Here is a 22,432-nt window from a genome sequence, read left to right on the forward strand (position 1 = left end):
CGATTCATTGAAAACAAATCAGAGAATATTTATTCGCAGTAATTCAACTGTTATAGAGTTCGGATGCGAACTGCCTTGAGCTTTTTTATAGAGCAAGTTCGCTCGCTAATAAAGAATAAAACCGTTCTATAAGTTAAACGATCACAACTTCATATCAGGCACCCGTTGCGAGTTCTTAGACGTTTCTTGGTTTGTCTTGATTGTGCAGTTCCGTTTCTCATATCTTGCATAATTCGCTTAGTTTCTTTTTTCTAAGCTCTGGAGACGATGGAGGATCCCTCTGCGGACGTTTTCCACTTGTATATGCTTGTCCGCGCATGGATCTTGTTTAGTGGAAGTTGTTCCCGATAAAAGTAAGGGATCCGGTTGGAACGAGTGCGGCGATAACATACGTAAATGAGCCGGCTAGCTATACACAGCCGAAAGCTAAACTAACCTGGCTCGAATCGCTTAATGTTAATTCCGCTTTCTCTTTTATTGCATGGAGTGTAAGTGATCAGTTCCGAGAAGCAGCCGGTACTATTTTAAAGCTTTTTATCAGCGGTATGTTGTCTCCTGTACCGATGTTGAGTTACAGCGTGTACTTGCATTTAGGGTCTAATGAGCCCCGGAAGAATTGCTATCGGTCTGAAGCTGTGGGCATGTATGGAACAAAAAAAGTAATTACGAAAGGTTTGTTCTGCGCGCATTTTAATCGTAAGTAGGATTTGACGTCACTTGCTGGAGAAGTTATAGCACGGAAGAAGCCAAACTGATACAGACGACAACTGATAGGCCCTAGGAGACAAGCGAACGAAGCGGCTTTTTTTTCTTCCTTATGATTTGCGATGCAGAAGGAAAAGATGGAAACATGAAATGCCAGCAGCTTTGTAATTAAGGACAGGGCAAATTAGTTGGGAGATGTATCCGTAGTTTCATAAAAGCTTCGGTGTAAAGTGAGCTGGCGCGGTTTTCGTTCTCTCCGATTAGCATGTGTTGCCTTATGGGGTGTGGAGATATCGAATAAGGATGGTAACTAGCGCCACCTGTGAGACTTGTGGCCGACGGCGAGCGTACGGTTTCTCGACCTGTGGGGGGCAGCGCGACTAACGCAACAGGCGCTTACAGGCCTTCAAGAATCCCTCGTTCTTTCACTAAGCAATCGACGGATGATCGATCGCGAGCAATGGGCATTTAAATCAGTTCATCTTTGATCGGAACGTTTCATCACTCATGTGCGGCCTAATATTCGTGTCAGGTGGGTTTAGTGAAGTGTCTATCGGCGTTGATGTTGTTTGCAGCCAGTCACACCGAAAAGTTTAGTGACGTTCGCTACAACACTCATTCGCCCTCGAAATGAGGTTGGTGTGGTTACACGACATTCGTGCACATATTTAGTTGATACGAATGGGATTAAAAACGAGAATGTCGATGTGGTTTGCAAAATTTCGTTTCATTTTACTCTTAAAGTGCCCCATCTGAAGTAAATGGTAAGTGGCCCTAAAGATAAACTACGCATTCAACCATGAGCCCTTCTGGAGGCTGCGCGGGTTTACTTCGTGCTTTTCTGTACTTATAATGTACTAGGCTAATATGTTTGTGGCGAAGGATTCTTTTTATTTACGAAAAAAGCCTGAAAGTAACGTGGCGCTGAAAAGTAATACGTATTTAGTTAATTAGAGAGTTTAGAGTGCCAAAAATTTAGAGTGCGTGGTTACTGTACCCGGTGTCATCATAAGTTCCGAGTGGACTGCTTTATTTCCTAAGCAGCGCACTGTCAAACTGCCACTTTACGAGAACAAGCGCATTCGTTGCGAAGAGCACTGAACCTGACCTTCCTGTTGACACGAAACCTGACAACCCCTGCTTTTATAAGTGTCACACACAGGGCAAAAATTATTTCTAATTCCGCATCGAGTTTTACAAAGCGCACGAACGAGTGACGCGTCCAGGGTAAACTTCCGGAACATAAATTAAGACCAGGAAGGGCACTTCTCACTCATTCACGGGTATTAATCGTCGATTACAGGCAAAGGGTTCTCTATGCTTGTGCCTGTGAATTCTTTCACTGAACTCGAGACACTGTGAAACCATGGTGTTCCTTCATTTGTTTCCATCCAGCGCCCCCGTGCGAGAATGAACATCCCTTATAAAGATGGTCTACAGACAGTCTATAGACTTCTTATAATAATAATAATAATAATAATAATAATAATAATAATAATACTTTATTGCGCCAAATATTTAAAAAAATGTACAGAAATCCGGCCTGCCAAAGCCTCATAGGGCTTGAGTGGCAGAGCCCGACAGGCAGCGGAACCGCGCAGATATACACACAGGCAAAAAAAAAAAAACACATTCAAAATAACGGACATCAAATTAGTATGATGGTGAGAACAAAATAGACACAAGACTCATGTTACATGAAGGAAAAAAAAATCCTCATCAGATTAAATTGCAAGGAAGAAAAACCAAAGTGGCATGACAATACCTCAGATCAGTGCAATAAATACAGCAGTAACCAATGAAATCACAAGATTTACTTGGCAGGTGGTAAAGCACATGCATGATGTACTAAACCCTCTAATTAATGTATCGCAGCATCTTTTTTATTTTGTATTTAGTTTTTGCCCGGCGAACACTTGGAGGTAACCTGTTAAAGTGAAAGGGAACGTAATAATCTCTTACTCGCCTTCCATATCTTGTAGACCGTCGAGGAATACAAAAAGGTTCCTTCGGTCGAAGAGACCGTGTGGGAACATACGGAATCTTATAGTCACTAAGCCAAAAATGTTTCAGGACGATCGTTTCCATCAAAAGGCGATCAAAATCAGGTAGAGAAAATACCTTAAAGAGATCAGAATTGGAGGGAAGGCCTAAATCATAGCCGATATTTTTTAATAAAGATCGTAGGAGAGAATTAATCCTGCACTTCCAGCGAACTGCACAGTGACCATAAATCGTTATGCCATAGCGCAGTATGCTATAACCAAGGGCGTTTACGATAACTTTGCGTATTGAAAGCGGCATGTAGTACCTGATGTTGTAAAGCACACAGGAGACGGTTCGGAGCTTTTTACAAACGTGGGAGAAGTGATCATTCCATGAAAGAGCACTGTCAAAGTATAATCCTAGGTATTTCACTGTATTTGTATAGCTCAAGGGTACACATTGACATTGGGAACAATCAGATCCGTGCAAGAAAAGGTGATGGTTTAAATCTACCTTCTTCATCGGGCTGTGAAAGCATATAAGCTGAGTCTTAGAGCTGTTAACATTAATTAGGTTGTTTGAGAACCAGTCCATAGAAATTATTGCTGCAGCTTGAAGAGAAGAAATCGAGTCAGAGTAGTTCGGTGACTGGGTTACAAGTACAGTATCGTCAGCGTACTGGTACAGGCCTACAGGAACAAAGTTTGAAAGGTCATTCACGTAGACGTTAAATAACAGGGGACTAATTATAGAACCTTGCGGAACGCCAGCTTTAATTAACAAAGAAGCGCTCTTTGCCCGGCCAATGGAGACATATTGCGTTCTCTGCAGTAAAAAAATTTTCCAAAAGCGAAAGAAACACTCCACGGAAGCCTAACCTGGACAGTTTACACAATAACACACTGTGACACACGCTGTCAAAAGCCTTGCTGACATCCAGAAACAGTGCACACACCACTTGGTTACGTTCAAAAGATCGATTTAACATGTCAGAAAAATCCTCCAAAAGCATTTCCGTCCCTTTACCTTGTACAAAACCATATTGACACGGTGACAGAATTTTGTGCTTATCTAAAAAACTTGTCATTGTAAACAGCAGATGTTTTTCTAATATTTGAGTCAAACAGGGCAAGACTGAAATAGGACGATAATTCTCATACCTATTACGTGCACCACCTTTGTGAATTGGGGTAACTATAGCCGCTTTCATGTTCACCGGGATCATGCCGCTTGAGATAATGCTGTTGAACAGCGACAGCAACACGCCTTTAAGTATGTCGAACAAGGTTCGCAAATCATCTACTGAAATGCCATCTATTCCCACAGATCTATTGCGTTTAAGACCAAAAATAATTGAACAGAGGTCATCCTCAGTTAGCAAAGGTAGGTGTGCAGATTCAACTGTGCTGTTCTTCAGAGTACAAAATAAGGGATTCTGTTGCGCACTGCCCGAAACTTGCGAGAAGAACCTGTTGAATTCATTAGCTATTTTTTCTTCATCAGTGCCGAAATACGACACAAAATCTTTGCCATCATTGCCACACCTTTTGACACCTCGTAGATTGTTAATCAAAGACCACGTTTTTCTAGTATCAGAGCCTGCATTCTTGAACTTGTTACGGAAATGTACTCTTTTAGACTGACGAATCATTGCGTTTACTTTATTTCTTGCAACCTTAAACTTGGACCGTAGCAGGATAGATGCAGGTGCCCTTTTCGACTGGGCCCTAGACTCTATTGCTGTCCTATAGATATTTCTCTTTGCCTATTCGTAGTGTATGGACAAAAGTCTAGTAAAGGTGTATGGCCATAACTCTGTAGATTCTCTAATGACTGTCTATAGCATTTGTATTGCTTATACAGACTGTTCAGTGGGAGTTGTATATATACAGTCTACAAACTTCATAGACAGAAGTCAACAGACTGTCTAAAAAAATTTGCTAAGGGTTCACAGGGGTGGTCAGGTGTTGGTGATTTGGCTTTACAGACAGTGCAACTCTTACTTCATGTAGTATAATCCACAGAAGTCATTCTAAGTTCAGGCGCTGTGCATTAATCTCTATAGTTTTTGTTTTCTGATGTTCCAGGTAGATTTGCGCGCCAAAGCTTTTCGCTATCTCATATTCTGCTGCCTGTTGTATTGATATCCATTCAGCCCTTCACTGCGGCGTCCCTTATAGCCTGAGTCGCTTTGTTACGTTAAACCCCCATAAACCAAACCAATTCTGGACAAAAGCATTTTTGAACGGGAACCAGTTTATGAACGCAGTTTTTTTTCATATATTTTAATATTTGGTTATGGCAATCAATGAACGCAATTTTTTCATATATTGTAAGATTTGATTATAACACACAATAGACTCGCAAATCTACGGACTGCAGGCTTCAGTTTTTTGCTATTGACGTTTTTGCTTTCGTCAAAACCGTTTCCAATTGTTTTTTTATACCAGCCCTAACTGCTCGATGCGATCAATGGAAACACTCTAAAAGAAAGATTTTGCTACATATGGGAAGAGTGGACAATTACCTTCAATATTTCCATAATAATACCTTACAATATTTGAGCATTAAAAGTGCAGTTTTTCTGACAGAAGAACTTATTAATCTTTTCAGGAATTCGCGACTTCATCTATGCGGTTGTGTGTACATATACGCACGGATGTGCGCTCGGCAAAGAAGGACTAATTCAATAATACAAAGGCTTTCTGCGGCGAGGGGCTAAGCGCCTGTTCGACTTCATACTTTAATTTCATTTTCGCCAAAACGCTAACGCATTTTCTCGCGGTATACGTTAGATAGAAACTAAAATACGTTCATAGTTAGCATAATTTTACGAAACTCATTGATTTTATGTGGGTTGCTTTGTTTACTTTTAGTGTCCTGAATCATCATTAACTATCCCTCGGGAAAGACTATATTTATGAGCGTACGTTTTAGCGAACGTGTGCTAAAAATTAGTGGTAAAATAAAACATACACTAGCAAAAAAAAAAAGGATTTTAAATTGACCTTACGGGACCCCTACGTGTCCCTTGTTCACAATGAGGGTGTGCTTAATTGGCCGCTTTTTCTATGCGTAGTGGGTGGCCGTAGTAATCGAGGAGATTACCTTTTTTCCTGGTAATGATATTCTTGGTAGTCTGCATGTAAAAAATATTCTAAAAGCAGTCGTGACGATAGAGATTTCATTGGATCCAAGATTGTGGTGTTTTCGCAGTCAGCGGTGTGCTTCTTCATTTGAGCGTGCTTCGTCAGACAGGATTCTGTCGAACCCGTGGGTATGCTAAAAATTTGTGGAGAAAAGGTCAACCCGCAAAACGAAAAGAGGAAAAACAGAACACTCGAAACATTTCACTCATAGAGGTTTTTCATTCACATACATTGCTTCGCGGAGTAATGGGACGTACTGCCCTTGTAAACGATGTACAACCAGCCCAGAAAAGCGCGCTTTCTGAAGAGTGTCGCCACTGCTCCGACGTGTCACCGATTGAGCTTTTTTTGTGCAGCAGAGGTTAAATTATGTTCGTGTACAGGCGATCTTTCACAACCGCTTTGGTTAGGTTAACCTGAACGGGCTGGAATAATATCAGGTCTTTCTGAATTCGTCGACGTACAAAAAGGAGAAGCTTGGCTCAAACGGCGTTAGCTAATTCTTGCGCCAATTTCTGGATCGCTTAGATCATTTTAAAAATCGTGACACACACACATGCCGCCGCGGTGGCTCAGTGGCTACGGCACTCGGCTGCAGACCCGAAGGACGCGGGTTCGATTCCGGCCGCGGCGGCCGAATTTCGATGGCGGCGAAATTCTAGAGGCCCGTGTACTGTTCAGTGCACGTTGAAGAACCCCAGGTAGTCGAAACTTCCGGAGCGCTTCACTAGGGCATCTCTCATAGCCTGAGTCAATTTGGGACGTTAAAACCCCTTAAACCAAAACTAAACTACACACAGGCACACGCACGAACACTCACGCACACGCACGCACGCACGCACAAACATTATCTGGCGTATATTTTATTGCTAGTAATATGACCATATTTATAGATGTCGTTCGGGTTTTTACGTTGGCTTGTTCCGATGCCTGTGTAGGGAATGGTACTTTGCTTTTGTAATACAGCTAGTTCACTTTTGTGCAATAACTCTAGTGACCATTTACAAATTTCGTCGTGTTGTTCGTGCTTTGCTTTTGCAATTCGATAATAGCTATACATTGCATATAATCCTGAGCGCTAGACACGTCATCGTATGACGACAAGAAAAGAGCAGGGTCTTACTGAAGAATAAGAAACAGTAATGTGACGTCACAGTTGCGAAGGCTGCTGCTTGATCGACAATGATAAGATCGAGATTATTCAAGGGTATCGCCGCCAGCAGTTAAGGAACTGTACGCAAGTACACGCAGATTCCCTCCACTGAATATGCTTTGAAAAGTCTACTCTCGGTTTTCTCGATACCTTAGACGTGGGCCAAAGTTTTTCTTGCCGACACGAAACAGCTTGCTTTGTCGGTATCATGAAGTTGCGCGAATACCCGAGCCTTTTTTAATGTGAGATGAAATAAGCTGTATATGATTCGGGCTTCGAACCAAAGCGCACGGACGAATATTGAACTTTGGGGGCCCTTGAAAGCCCACCTTTGTTCGTGATGAGAAGAAAAAAACTTCTACTAAACAAGTGATGGGCGTTTCAAAAATGGCGGCGGTTCATACTGCGAATGCCGTAATTGCTGTGTTGGTGCTGTCCTCTACTTTCATTCTGGTTTCTGTGCTGCTTCCATGTGATCGAGTGTTTGAGCTACACACCAATTGGCTCAAACCTGTTTTCCGGCTGGATTGTTCCATATACCTGAGCTGACAGGTAGCAGAGGTTTTCAAGAGCTCGTGTACGCTCTAAACACGAATATGCCTATACGTGAGTAAAAATGGAACAAACTATCCTCTATAGCGCACTCCCTTCTATAAAAGAGATTCCTTTTACAAAAAAATGGCAGTGGTTTAGCTCTGGTTAAACTTGGAGTATTGCGAAAACAACAAGGAGAGAGAGGTGATGGAGAGCGCGCGGCAGCGGCGGCGGCCCCGGCACGCTAGATGCCCCGCTACTGCGCATGCGCAACTGGCGAGCGCTGCGGCGGCACCTCTGAGTCACCCGCGCAGCGACAGCGGCGGCGCACCAGCTGTGCGCCGTGTGACGTCACCGCTCCTCGCGCATGCGCACTATGGCCTTTCCTCGGCTCCGCGAAATGGCTCGGCGACTTGCGTAGTGTTGCTTTCGCAACAAAAGGCGTGCGCTAGAGGGCAACCAAGCAGCACAGCTAATCGGCCCAAATATTGGAAATATTGGAAATTAGGGAAAAAAGCCGGTACTGCAAGGATGATGATGATGAGAACGTTTATTTAAAGCTACAATGCCTTAGTTGAAGGGAAGGCTGATCGGGTCCCTAGTCCGGGACGCCGTTGGTAGAAGCCGCTGCCCGTTGACGAGGGCTCGCTGTTCCTCGAGGTAAGAATGAAACCACCCATTTCCAATATTGGGCCGATTACCTTTCCCTTTTTACTGTTTATAGTTCAGAGCATATGTGACTGGCTCACCAATCATGCGAATACTTTTTCGCACCTTTTTTCGCGGCTGACGCGTTGGTATCGTGTATACGCTGTCACCGCTCCATACGAACGCGATGGGCAGTGGAACGAATTGGAAAACGTGACTGTGGTCGGGAGCCGCCACGTTCACGTTCCCACGGTGCGAGATAGAGCGTCCGATAGCGAGACTCGACTGGTTCAAATTGCCTCTGATTGCGGCCGGCGTTGGTTTGTCTCGCGAATTGGCGTGAGCCTATGCCGAAGGCTTACGCCGCCTCCTCTGTATATACGCTGCGTGACTGGCAAGCCCTTGCGCACTGCCACCGCCGCGAGCGATCGACGCGATTCGCTGAGCTGAAATGCGCGGTGCGTGTTATGATTGCTGAGGTCATATATCGTAATGAAGCCATGCTGATTGCTGTTCATCGCTCGGCGCCGATGTGGGCGTAGATGAACGGTGTATGTATGGTCTGGCCATTATAAAATGGTCTATAGACAGTCTGTGGACTTCTTATAGACTCTATTGCCTTCCTATAGACATCTGTTTTTGTCTATTCATAGTCTATAGACTGTCGATAGACAAAAGTCTGCTGAAAGTGTATGGCCATAAGTATATAAATTCTCTACAGACTGTCCATGGCATTTGTATTTCCTATAGACTGTCCTCTCGGATTTGTCTATAGAAAGTCTATAGAATTCATAGACAGATGTCTATGGACAGTGTATAGACTGTCGATAGACAAAAGTCTACTGAAAGTGTATGGCCATAAATCTATAAATTCTCTACAGACTGTCCATGGCATTTGTATTGCCAATAGACTGTCCTCTCGGATTTGTCTATATAGAGTCTATAGACTTTATAGACAGATGTCTATTGACAGTCTATAGACTGTCTAAGAAAATTTTTGTAACGAAACATTGCTACGACAGAGTAGATGATCTCGCTGGACGCATGTCAGGCACGTATGTAGCGTTCTTCGAGCCTTACCACGTCTCACACGCGCGAAAATGCTGCTATGTCACACGCATCCGCCTGCTGAATGTGTATCACGGTGAAAATACGCGTGCGCATATTCTGATGTTATGTCAAGCATGAGGTGTCTAGGCGTTTACCTAAGAAATCGGCCACGTAGGAATATAATTTAACTAATGGGATAATGATAATTAGCGCACATGCGCGCTCTCCCCACCAAGCGGCCAGGCCTCGATCCTCATATGTTCGTATACGAACATTTACCCAAAGCAGCCAAGTAATCGGCCCTATTTTGCAAAAGGATGGTTTCACTCTTGGCCTTTCACGAATAAATAAAAAGGTTCCCTCACAAAAATTTTTTAGTCAAGTCTATAGACTTTGGTGTATAAAGTCTATAGACTTTCTATAGACAAATCTTATGGAGTAGTCTATAGGCAATGCAAATGCTATAGACAGTCTATAGGGAATCCAGAGATCAATGGCCATACACTTTTAGTAGACTTTTGTCTATAGACAGTCTATACACTATGAAGAGACAAAAAGAAATATCTATAGGAAGGCAATAGAGTCTATAAGAAGTCAATAGACTGTCTGTAGACCTCTGTCTAAAAGTCTATAGACTTTATAGACCTCTGTCTATAAAGTCTATAGACTTTCTATAGACGAATCTTATAGAGTAGTCTGTAGGCAATTCAAATGCTATAGACAGCCTATAGAGAATCCATATATCAATGGCCGTACACTTTTAGTAGACTTTTGTCTATAGACAGTCTATGGACTATAAGTAGACATAAAGAAATATGTATAAGAAGGCAATAGAGTCTATAAGAAGTCAATAGACTGTCTATAGACATCTGTCTATAATGTCTATAGACTTTCTATAGCCAAATCTTATCGAGTAGTCCATAGGCAATGCAAATGCTATATAGACAGTCTATCGAGAATCCATAGATCAATGGCCATACGCTTTTGGTAAACTTTTGTCTATAGACAGTATATACTCTATGAATAGACAAAAATAAATATCTATAGGAAGGCAATAGAGTCTATAAGAAGTCTATAGACTGTCTATAGGCCATTTTTATAAGGGTTGGTACACATTTTCGCTCAGAGCCTGCTATTGCCTTATGCCTGTTCGAGTACTAACAGGTGAACGCTGCGCTGTCACATAATTGCCGGCTGCAAAAGCTAACCGAATGTTTGAATAACGTCCATATATCAGTTCGCTGAAGCCATCGACTAATTTCGTAGTCGATTAATCGCCCACAAACGATTAATCACCCACAAATATATCCGCGGGCCACTTCCGTGTGTTGGTCTTTCCCGTATGTGCTGCCTACCAGATATGAAAGCAGTTTTGATATTAATAACCGTGCATAAGCGACGCTTCCTGATATGAAACACATGGTAACAGGCGGCGTGCCAGCCAACTTTATTTGTATGCGTAGACGAGGTATATTCGGATTAGATTAAGCAGCGCTGCTCTAAAGTGCCCTTCCGGCATCGCCAAGTCTACACTTAACTACGGTATGTGTTTCTAGCTTTTGTAACCGATATTTATCCTTGTGACTTTGTTTAAGTGCATATTTCAGCGTTCATTTATACCGTTTATACTACTTGAAAATGTATCGTTTGAACACGGTGACGAAGGGAGATTGCCATCCATTTGAAAGGCGGTATTGAACTTGTGCGCAGCCTTGCTACCGTTGTCAGTGGGTTAGTGTTTGTTTCATTATGTCATGTAAAATTTTGTTAAATAGGTACGTGCGTGTTTCGATTTCTCTGTATCCTCTTAAGACTTGAGTAAAAGTTTGGTTTGCCAGCGTTAAACAATTTTTTGTTCGCTCAAGTCTGCGCGTTCCCATGATTGCAGAGGGAAAAAAATGCAGCTGTAGGATCAAAAGTTATTGCTCTATGACCTTTCTCCGTACCTTGTGTTTTTGGCCTCTGTGCCTCAGTGAGCACTCAGCAACTGCTTACGACGCATATTAAGTTAAATTCACTCGCTGCAGAATACGTATTTAAATCGGGATCTCGAATAACCTTATGTTATAGTGCGAGAAATTTGACAGTGGTTTATTCGCTGGGTGCAGGAAGACATTTTAGACGAATCAACCAAATTGGAAGGCTGCTCAGAGCGGCCATATTGTTGCCCAGTTCTTCTACAGCTTTTGAAAAAAAAAAAAAAAAAGACTACGTGGGAGCACTCTGAGTACTGATTTCCAGGGAGATGTCGGTTGCATAATTTGGGGGTATTTTTTTTTAATTCGCCAGACGGCACATGTGAAGTGTAACGTGGACGGTGTTGAACGAGAATAGATGTGTTTAGTAGTATTTAGGTTCTACTTTCCATGTTGTTTCATGATCCGGATATATATCTGTGCAAACAAATAAACAAAAAGATGTGTCACGTTTGACAACAGTGAACTCCGTAAGGTTGCGGTCGTGCATGTCGCCTAACAACGGCGTACTCAGATGATTGAATAATACATTACTGACTATTCTTAATTAACTCGCTATATGTTATACCATATATAGTTGAAAAGTCGCAGGCGGTTAAGGTGGGCTTGCTAAAAAGACGCCGTTCTCCTAAATGTTTTGTCTGAGCGCTTAACTTAACCAAGCAGTTGAAACGCTGTAGAAGGCACATACAGTGGAAGATGGCAAAAGGTGTCTGCATTATAAAAAGAAATAATTTCATGCAATCAGCACTAAAACCAGCAATGACTTGATTGCCCTTCCATCAGCAAGCACGTGCAAAATAGACCGAAAGTTCAGTTCCAAAATACACGATAATTGTGTGTTGTTCTATTGCTTGTTTTTATTTATTAAATTCTATATTCTCCTTGCTGTGTCACTTCTGAATTATTCTTGTTATTTATGGTCGTCCTGTGTGACTGAGTCTGCGTACATATGCTGGGGCCCTTCGTCCTCCTCCAACGAACATATATCTCTTAAAAATCGTTTGAAACCCGATTTCCCTACCAAAAAATGAACCTTTTAGCCGATGTTTTGGTTCTACAGTTTGCAAAGCTGAAGACACCGCAAGAAATTTGTGGCTATCAGTGCGTGTCAGCGCTTGTTTGTTTGTGTGTTTCTTCCCCTGTCTTCGTTTTTCGTGCTGTACATAATGTTGAACGTTCACCAACTCGCCCAGTTTTCGGTTCTGCGTATCCCAGAGGGATGTCTTGGGAAAACTGGGATCTTGTACCTCTTTTAGCGCTCGTTTTCGTGAGGTGTGCATAATTTTGAGGATAATTTCGAAAAGAGCGATTTACAGGCGAGAGGCGAATACACGGCTGCCAAACAAATGTCTTATCAGAGTCACTGAATTAAGCGCCCCACGCTAACTACACTCTGATCCAAGGGTCTTGAGCGTTTAAAATGTTGGCTATGATCTTGAATAATGTCGCACTGTACAAACAAAGGCAGTCCGGGCTTTCTCAGGCGCGGGAATTCTCTGTAGGAAATTGGTAGCGTACGCGACGAAATATTTTTAATAGATTAAGAGAGGAAAATTTTCAGTGGTAAACAATTTTTTATTGGAACCAGCGATTTTCATATTGATTGTTAAATAATGAGCTAAAAATGCGAATTTTTATATCTTTATATATTTTTATATTTAGCATATTTTCTTATGTTGCGAAAATTGACCCGAAAAAACCCTGACGGAAATTTTTGAGATATAACCCGGTTTGCCCACTAATTTCAGCTGGAGAAATGTCGCTTGATTTGAATTCCTGCAAAAAATAAAACCCCGAAACGAACGGCCTTATATATGTGTACTGCTAGTAAAGAAAATTAAGGGGAATATATCCAACATGTAAGAATTATTCTTTCTTCCTCCTTCCTTTTCTCGCAGGTGAGTCCCTGTACTTTCATCACTGGTTTGGTGTCTGCCTGGTGCTGGAGTTGGATATTTCGCATCTCAGCCGGTAACGCGTTGCATCACCTATGGCGCGCCCTAGCGGCATGCACCGCCATCATCGGGCGACGATGCCTGAATATGTTTGCCTCTAAACCGATCCATCTCATGGTAAGTGCTCAGCGGGCAGAAAATAGCGCCATTGGAAGTCGCTATACTGCCTCACGTAGGACAGGCTACTCTTTTCATCGATTACTACTACTGCTGTAACTACAACTAATAATGATGATAGTAATATTACTATCATTAAAAAAAACACAACAGAAAATTTTCTGTTGTCAGAACAGATTTTCCTGTGGTATATTGGGACCTGACAACAGAAATTCTTGTAGTAACAAGATTTTCTGTAGTATAACATTAGACCATTTCCCAACACTACAGAAAAATTTACCGTAACGACAGGACGACAAAAATTTCTCTTGTTGCTTGGGACCTACTTTGTCTTATTCTTCAACTGGACCTTGCCTGGCTGTTTTGAAACGGTAGCTACAGGGTACAGTTGTTGGAAACCTTGTCTTTCGCGGTCCGCCAGTTAAACCATGAGCAGTTCCGCACTAATTTCATTTTGAAAAAACGAAAGAAAAAATACTCTTGTGTGGCGCCGTTTCCATCCTCGAGAGATTTAAAGTAATTTGTATGTGCTCATCAGTAACGCTTGGGTTCTCGCTGACAACTGAACAAACGCCGTCGTTGTCAGAATCATCGAAACATGTCCAGTTTGATGAGTTGTAATGCACGAAGAAACCAACACCAGAAGAAATATTACGCAACTAAGCAAACCAACAAAGCAACGCTGAACTGCCCGTCTGCAAGCAAAGGAAGCATCGGCGAACTTGTTATCACATCTAGATCGTCCGATCTTTCTTGCAGTCGTGCACATCCTCCTGACTTGCGAACAAAGTGGGAAAAATGAGTGTCAGACATCCCGAACGGTTTGAGATCCGGTTTCGAAAAAATCCGCTCCGTCGCTTCCAAAGAAAGGGGCAATATTATGCAAACCATAGAGGCGACGATTACCGCTGAAACTGGCACCCGGGGCCTGCAGGTGTACGTGTGCCATGCTTCTGCTTCTTTGTACGCTTTATCAACCGGAATTTCAATGCACACTTTAAAAAAAGAAGGAGCAATTCATCGCCGATTCGAAGATAAAGAGTGTGCATCGAAGGCTCGCTGGAGATCCGTGCAGTGTGCGCGGTTTGTGCTCTTGCGCGCCGAGTTCTCCTGTGCCGGAGACGGGCGACCTTGGAGTTCCCTGTAGTGCCATCAATATTAGTGCTGGCGAGGGAAAGGGACGGAGCGGGGGAGGGGGGGGGGGGGGTGAGATGAAGAAGGCGTGTTTTTAGGCTCCTGCTTGCTGCTGGCGGTGCGTCTCTGCGCGGCTTTGTCAATTCCTTGAAACGCTGGTCAGGCTGCATCATCGCGCTTACGCAACTGTCGCGCGCGCGCCTGATGGCCACCGCTGTTTGTAGATCCTCTCGCCTGCTGCCCCATATCTGTCCTCGTTTTGCTTTCTTTTTTTTCTATGATGTTTCTCATCGTTATTCACATAATTGGGATCGAATTCCCCCGTAAGAATCACCATGGAGTGGTGGAAGGTTTACTGATTAATTCAGCCACGCGTGGTTATATGCCCGGTGGCATTATGGGATCGTACACCCGCACCTCTTGCTTACTGGGTGTGTACTCAAGGCAACATACAGCATAAGCCACAGCTGTGGTCGTAAATTTCTAAGTTGTAGAGACGATGAGCTTGACGCTCGTTACCATTCGTCGGTGGGGAGGGGGGGGCTGGTTGACGGCTGCCGTTGATTGCATGGTATTGTCTTCCGCAGGAGGGGTACACAAATGATAACTAATTGCGATCGTACTCCTCTATACGCATCTTTTTTCCGTGTGCTCCCTGACTCCGTCCATCCGTTCGTTTTTTTTTTGTTTTTTTTTGTGCGTGTGTGTACAGTCGTTGCCAAAAGTAACCAGGCTGCATGGCTTGCTTCTCATTTGTATAGCAGAGCCCTCACGGCTTTTTTAAAGATTTCTTTGAAAGCAAGGACAGGGGTTCTCCTTATCATACAGAGATTTAGAGCTTGAGGGCTGGCATCATAGCTTTAATATACGACTGAGAAGCAACCCGTACTTTTCGCAAAGGCTGTACATATTGTCCCGTGGCTTGCGGGAAATATCTTGGCTCGAAACGCGAAAGAAGAGGAATGCCTTTGCGTTTGGAAACTGCCTGCGTTCTTCTCCACTTTTTTTTTCTCTGCCTCCGCTACAGCAGACACAGATCTCGGGAATCCGGCTTCCCTGCCGACGCTTCGTTCATTTTCTTTCTTTTTATCTTCTTTCTGTTTCTCTTTGGTTTTCTCTCTTTTCTTTCCATCCCTGCCCTCGCATTGCCCCGGGTCCCATTCACGGCCTGGGCGAAAAACGGGCGAGCCCACTATCCGACGCTCGGCTGGCGGCGCTGGCGGCGGCGACGAAAAACGCCGCGGCTCGCCACATTCCTGCCCTCCGCGCGGTTTTTGCGGGTCGCGGCGATGCTTATCGCTCTCCGAAGCGGTCGCCGCGGAAGGAAGCTCCTCGTAAAAAACCGCTCGAATCGGACTGTGTGTGTGTGCGGCCGCGCGAGGGCGCTTGTGTCACCGTATATTATACACATGGACGCGCGTACGCACGCACAGACGTCTCTCCTCTGCTCCTTACCTTGTTTCTTCGCGAGGCGTTGTGTGTCGCGCGCGCGCGTGTTTGTGTCGGCTGTGTGTGTGTGTGTGTGTGTGTGTGTGTGTGTGTGTGTGTGTGTTCGCGCATGCGCACTGGGTCACAGTAGAAAAGGTGAAGGTTTTGCACCCGGCTTTCCACCTTGCCCTTTGCGGTAGTTGACTATGCGTTACTCTGCCCCATCCTCTCCGCTACACTCGTTCTCATCTTCACTGCAGTTCGGTGCAGCGCGAGTGGCATGCACTCGAACGATCATGTTTGTGTGCAAAGCGCACTGCACTCCGTACAGCAGCTGTCTTCAAAGCGCGTTGCGGTACGATGCATGCGCTGCACTTTTTTATTCCTTCAGAGTGGAAGACTAGACCCATTCACTTTACAGCGTCCCACTGGGGATGATGATGATGGTGGTGGTGGTGTCTTTGGGTCGAAGGTTCGAATACTTAGACTGCTAGACGGTTGGCCGTTGAGCTAGGTGGTGTGTACACAAGGAGACACAATACATATTTAATTGCGTGTATATACTCAAGAAAACGTGCAGCAAAAGCTATGCATTATTGAAAGAGCGCGAAACAGAATGAACGGGCAGAGAGACGGGACACTCACAGACACGAGCTTTAGGTAACCGCCTGCTATGAATAATTAACCACTCTCTCAAGATTCAACACTTGCAGAAGCTGCGACCATGTAAAAATTTCAGTGTGGGTGTACTCCCTAGAACAGCTGTTCGCTCTGCAACAGATTGCTTGCATTCTGCGGAGTCTCTGCAACTTATATTGCACAGGGACTCTTCAGAGAGTGTCTTGCAGCCTATCGGTGTTGGCGCTAAGGGTGGTCGAGTATACCCCTGTCGAGTGTCTCGGCGTTTCCACTTCTTGCGGCGTCGGTGCGAAATCCGATAGGTCATGTTCCGTGTTCGCTACGAAGTGTTGCCACTTCCAGGGCAAAACTTCTTGCACCCTAAACCCGCCGAAAATTTGCGGGGCTTTTAGTGCACACCTTCGGTCCGCACAATTCTCCAGTGAGAAACCAAGCCCGCGCGCGGCGCGGGCTTTACGACGGCGACGCGCGCCGGCCTGCCGACGTCGCTACCGCCGCTTGCCGTCGACGTCGACGCACGCCGGACGGATCAGTAACGCTAATCGAATACAGCCCCCCCCCCCCCTCCCCCGTCCTCTCTGGGCAGCTACCCGCTTTTCTGCTCTCTCTCTCTCTCTCTCTCTCTCTCTTTTACCTCTCGGAACTCTCTCACTCCTCTCCTCCCTCCTGGAGGGAGGGGGATACGCAGTCTAGGTGGCGTTGGGGTACGGTGGGGCGATGCGAGCGAGATGGGAGCGCTGCTGGGTCGTTTTTGTAATGTATCGCCGAGCACCGCACCAAATCAGCGCGGCCCGAAGAATGTGGTCGCCGCAGCCGCCGCTGAACACCCTCACTAGGCGACGTGGATTACGCCGTGGAGCAGTTGCACCGCCCGAGAGCAACGGCGGCCGAGAGCTGGGACGTGGTGCACGGATATGCGCGTTCTGCCGTCTTGTTTGTGTATACAGTCGACCGTAATTACTTTCGCCTTTGTATTTTTCGATTTGAATTTCCCGCGTGGCGAGCGTGGGATGCCGGGAGGGAGGCGTTGCGACACTTTCGCGTTGGCTTTCCAACCTCTTACCTCCGCGTTTCAGTGACATAATAAAAAAAGTAAATAATAAAAAAGAAACGCTAATGCGAAAGGGACTTTTCCGCCCTGCACGGCGAGAAAAAGCAATGTGAAAAAAGTGCGTGAGAGAAAAAAAAAAGAAAGATGTGCCGCTTAATTGAGTTGTCTTGTTGTCGTGTGGGTTCGTGCATTTTTTTTTTGTGTTTGTCGCTTGGTTTTTATTTTATCGCCCCTTTCTTGAGATACGTATTCAACGTCGAAGTTATAATTTCGTGCGGCTTCGAAGTGGCACGAGAAAAAGTGCAACGAATTCCTTGTAAAGCGCAGTTAGTTGCGTCCGCTGTTTGTATAACGGAGCGAGGATCCTGGCCTAAAAAAGCGCTGCGGTTACTGCAGCGCGCTTTGTGGCTGATATTCTTAATGTTCGGCTGAATGAAACAGCCACACTGTGGCAGTGAGTATCTTCGATGATTGGGAACACACAAGATGGTCGCCTTCCTCGCTTTCACCGTAATGTATGCGATGTACTCACACTTGCTATAATGATGGTTAAATCACAGGGACAGCTAATTACCTAATGCGTTGGCGATGCGATAGCATTTTAAGCTTTCATTGCCTTTACGGGACGCTACTGGTGGAGCTTGAGACCCAGGTTGCTGTTCCCTTGCAATGCTCTTACCGAGCTTTTCCAGCACACCACCTTCCACGGTTGGCAGGTGATGCCACCTGCCACTTGGGAATTATGTGACGCCATTCCCCCCCCCCCCTCCCCCGACGAGGGCTTGTATTGCTATCCCATTAAAAATGGTATGTGTAGTCCTCTAGTAAAATTTGGTTAGACCCTGAGAGCCGTTGGCTCCTTTTGTATAGCTTATTCTCCACCGTTGTCAACAAACTTTGAGGCAGTGTACGGTCGATCCCTGGAGCAACCTTTCCGGGTCTCGGTCGGGAACGCCTTGGTCTGCCTGGCGCAAAATCGCGATTTGGCGCCGGTGGAGTCGAAGCGGCTTATTTGCATTTGCACACACCAGCGAAAGTTTCGATTTTGAAGGGGGCCCCGAGAAACGAGGCCGCGTATTTGTCACCCTGCAGAGCAACTGTGAATGTTAATTGCTCCGAATCGACCATTGAAATACGTTGTTAGTCGGTTCGTGTGACGAAACAGAAAGCCTGCCAGACAGAAGAACACGATGCTTGTTTTTTCAAGGAGCGAAGCATAGGTTTTGATGCGCGCACGTTCCATCGAGGAACAGCGCTTTGCGTTAGTGTGTGCCACTTCTTTTGACTAGGTTAGGCGAACTCTGTAACCTCCACGGTGCTGCACAGTATTAGCAAGGCTGGTGAGACGATTGTCTCTCTTTTTTTTAACGTGTCTCAAACTGAAGAAGGCGGAAACGGCCGCGTTGGTTAGGGGAAAACGAGAAGGCCGGACAAGTGATAAAAAAAAAAAAATCCTCACTGAAAGAGCGGCCCTCTTGGAGAGTGAGAGAAAACGGACGAGGTTGGCGGGAGTGCCTGACCCCAAATGGCGGACGCCAATAAATCACCTCCTCCTCCCCCCCCCCTTCCTCCCCCCCTCCCTCTATGCGGCGTCCTTCGCTCTTTCTTTTTGTAATAATGAGCGCTTGCTTCGACTCCGGCATTTTTCATTTTTTTTTTCTAGCACGGAGATATACCTCGTGACTCTTGTTTGCCGCCCAGCACTCTGCTGCTCACTGTTCGTGTGTCTCTTTACGGTTGCGCCTCTTGGGTTCCTTATACGTACTTTTAAAATATTATTTTTTTTGTTGTTGCTGCGCGGGGAATATCTTTCGCGGAGTGGCGAACGCAAATTTTGGCCTATCTTATAGCTCCTTCTCTAACGCCCTCCCTGTCATTTTTTGTTGTACAGAAAAAAAAAAAGGGAATGCTGGGTATTGCCACTTGGACAGGCGTACTCAGAAGGACGAAATGACATGATTGATATTTCCACCTGTCGCTGGAAATTAAATTATGATCCCTTCTCCCTCTTTCTCCTTATACTCGTATGTGTGCGTGCGCGCGTGGTGGATATCACCATTTAGACAGGCACTTGCGAAGAAGGCACTATAAACCAGAAGTTATATACTTATTAAGTAGACTGACACACCCTTAAAAAACATAAAAGGGTTCATTGATGTGTCGACTGGGGACCAGTCAGATGAAGGTTGGTCCGCAGTCGAAGCAAACCGTTGTTATGTTTTTAAGCGTGTGTCAGTCTACTTTACAAGTGTATATATAAATGTAATTGTCTTATTTGCACACGGTGGCAAACGACTTTCGTTATTCTCTCTTTTCGGCCAGGGCTACCAGCATCGTCCTAGTAATTTCGTTATGTGTGCTACTTCGCTACCTTACAGTTTCCCGTTCCTCCGTGCGTTTTATTCTTATTAATAATAATCGCATCGCTAGGGTAACTTCGATAAAAAACCCTTTGCAGCATACATCTCTTTCCTCCCGCCGTAAATTTTCTAGATTCTGTTTATTTTATAATATTTTTTTACTACCCTGTTTTGCATAATGACGTTCTTATGCGCCTCTTATATATCTCTTCTCGCAGTGACCACGCACCAAAAGTCGGCATCGCTTTTTATCAAGCAACATTTTCCCTTCTGTCGTATCATTGCCCGTACCTCACAGGACTGGAACCTACTTCTCGAATCGTTCAACATTATTGTTCATCATTGGCGTTCTCACAGTGCCTTAGCAAACATCTATAGCTAAGAATAAAACAAAGCTTGTAAATTATTTTAGCTAATATTGCATAATCAGGAAGCATTCGTGCCTGTAATTCAAATTTTAATTCAAATCTAATTCAACCACTTCCCTTTCTAACTCCGTAGCGCGCGTGGTGTTATTCTTGCAGGAAAATTTATGAAAATTGCGTCTGCCGCTTCATCATGTAGCGTTCTTTCTTGTCAATGACGCCTTAAACCTCCATTTAACGAAATTTTGTTTACAGAATCACTTCATTGACGAACCGATTACATCCTTGCACTCATGTGTTCTTCCTTTTCAACTTACTTTTTCCCAACTTCGTCGAACGTCGTCAGGGTCCGTGTTTAGTCGTATACCGAAACAAGTTACGCGAAAGTGGCATATATCGTCATTTCAGTTCGCGTTAAGAAGAACTCAGGTGGTGAAGAACAAAAAAAATAAATGAGGCCAATTACGGCGTTACGGCGGCCTTCGCCGCCTCTCGGGTTGTCTATAGCCGCCGGCTTGCGGCACACAGCCGCCCATGTTATTATCGTTACTTACTTAGCGCGCGTTTCATTCCTCTCAATGACTGTGCGCCACCCAGACTAATCTCCGTGAGCCCGTCGTAATCACTCCATCGCGCCGGCTTCCCGCATTAAACAGATGCCGCGGCATCAACAACAACGGCTCCGGATGTGCCCAGCCTGTAACAGTCAGCCCTAATCTCGTGCCACCTGGTTGGCGGGCAGTCGGGTGTGCGCTGGGAATGAACTGCGCGCGCTCAGTGTCGTCCTCTATCTTTTGCTGTTTAGCTGGTCACTGGAGCCACCGCGGCAGGGCGCTGCTGAAGCAGCCGCAGCAGCAGCGCCCCCGTTGTGTTTGTAGGGATGGGGGTGGAAGAGGGGGGGGGGCGGCTGTGATGCAGCGTGTGTATGCTTACGTTCTCTCCGCGCATGCGCAGTCGTCTCTCCGTGAGGGCTCGGCCCTCATCTGTGGCGGCGGTGATCCGCAATCAGAACGGAGTACTTTACGCTTGACCTCTTGCGCAAACCGGTCGTCGACGTCGTCTGCATGGTCGCTGCCCCCTGCATAAACCCTCCTCATCTTTTACTCCCCGAGACTCATCTGCTCTTATATGTGCCGAGAGCGCGCGTTATTGTTCGTTGTGTGTGGGTGTGCGGGTGTTTGTGTGTCCGGCCTTGCGGGCTCGAATGTTGTTTGGAGTCGGATTAATATTTGTTTTCCTCTCTTGGTTCTGTCGCAAGCGTCGGGAGGCTGCTCTGGGCAAAGGAAACGATTAGGCGAATTTTTTGTGCAGCGATGCGGGGATGCATCTGAAACGAAGACGGAGAGCAACGCAGGCTTGCTTTCTTGCTCTTCCACTCACTCACTCACTCACTCACTCACTCACTCACTCACTCACTCACTCACTCACTCACTCACTCACTCACTCACTCACTCACTCACTCACTCACTCACTCACTCTAACTCACTGTCTCACTTGCCCACTCACTCTACCTCATTGTCTCACTCACTCACTCACTCCACCTCACTGTCTCACTCACTCACTCACTCACTCACTCTAACTCACTGTCTCACTCACTCTCTCTCACTCACTCTACCTCACTGTCTCACACACTCACTCACTCTACCTCACTGTCTCACTCATTCACTCTACCTCACTGTCTCACACACTCACTCAGTCTACCTCACTGTCTCACACACTCACTCACTCTACCTCACCGTCTCACTCACTCATTCACTCTACCTCACTGTCTCACTCACTCACTCACTCACTCACTCACTCACTCACTCGCTCATTCACTCGCTCATTCACTCACTCACTCACTCACTCACTCACTTAATCACTCACTCACTCGAGAGTGTAAGATGATGCTTGCAAAGTTATTCATCAATGACGATGAAGTCGAGTGCACAATTCGTTGTTCAAATTGAAGGAGCACCTTGTGTTATCCACCTTTCCCTTGTATTCTAGTCAACACTTGTGCCAAGAACCTGACGCAATATAACCTCTAGCCTTGCCACTCTCGTAACGAAACTGGCCCTACAATGTATGCCGCAGTGGGGATGAACACTGGGACTTATCCAGACGCAACATGCTCTTCCAAGCTGTTCAATCTTATCGCATAACGGACGTCGACAAGCCTTAGTGATACGTTTTGCTG

At 45.3% G+C, this 22,432-nt stretch overlaps 1 protein-coding gene across 9 annotated transcripts in view; it reads left to right on the plus strand.

Annotated features, from left to right (window-relative positions):
• trh (PAS domain-containing protein trachealess) overlaps positions 1–22,432 on the plus strand; it is a 398,041-nt gene that overhangs the window by 201,122 nt on the left and 174,487 nt on the right. The window contains exon 1 of one of the 9 annotated variants that reach the window (XM_089557228.1): positions 13,142–13,276. The exons of 7 other annotated variants lie outside the window; for them this stretch is intronic. The gene's annotated coding sequence lies outside the window, so the exon portion shown is untranslated. Of the gene's footprint in view, positions 1–13,141; positions 13,277–22,432 lie in introns of those variants that run through there. One more of the 9 variants, XM_089557231.1, reaches the window with a different exon arrangement.

The sequence above is a fragment of the Amblyomma mixtum genome, chromosome 8, assembly GCF_055824585.1.
Source record: "Amblyomma mixtum isolate Tamu chromosome 8, ASM5582458v1, whole genome shotgun sequence".
NCBI classification, from domain to species: Eukaryota; Metazoa; Arthropoda; class Arachnida; order Ixodida; family Ixodidae; genus Amblyomma; species Amblyomma mixtum.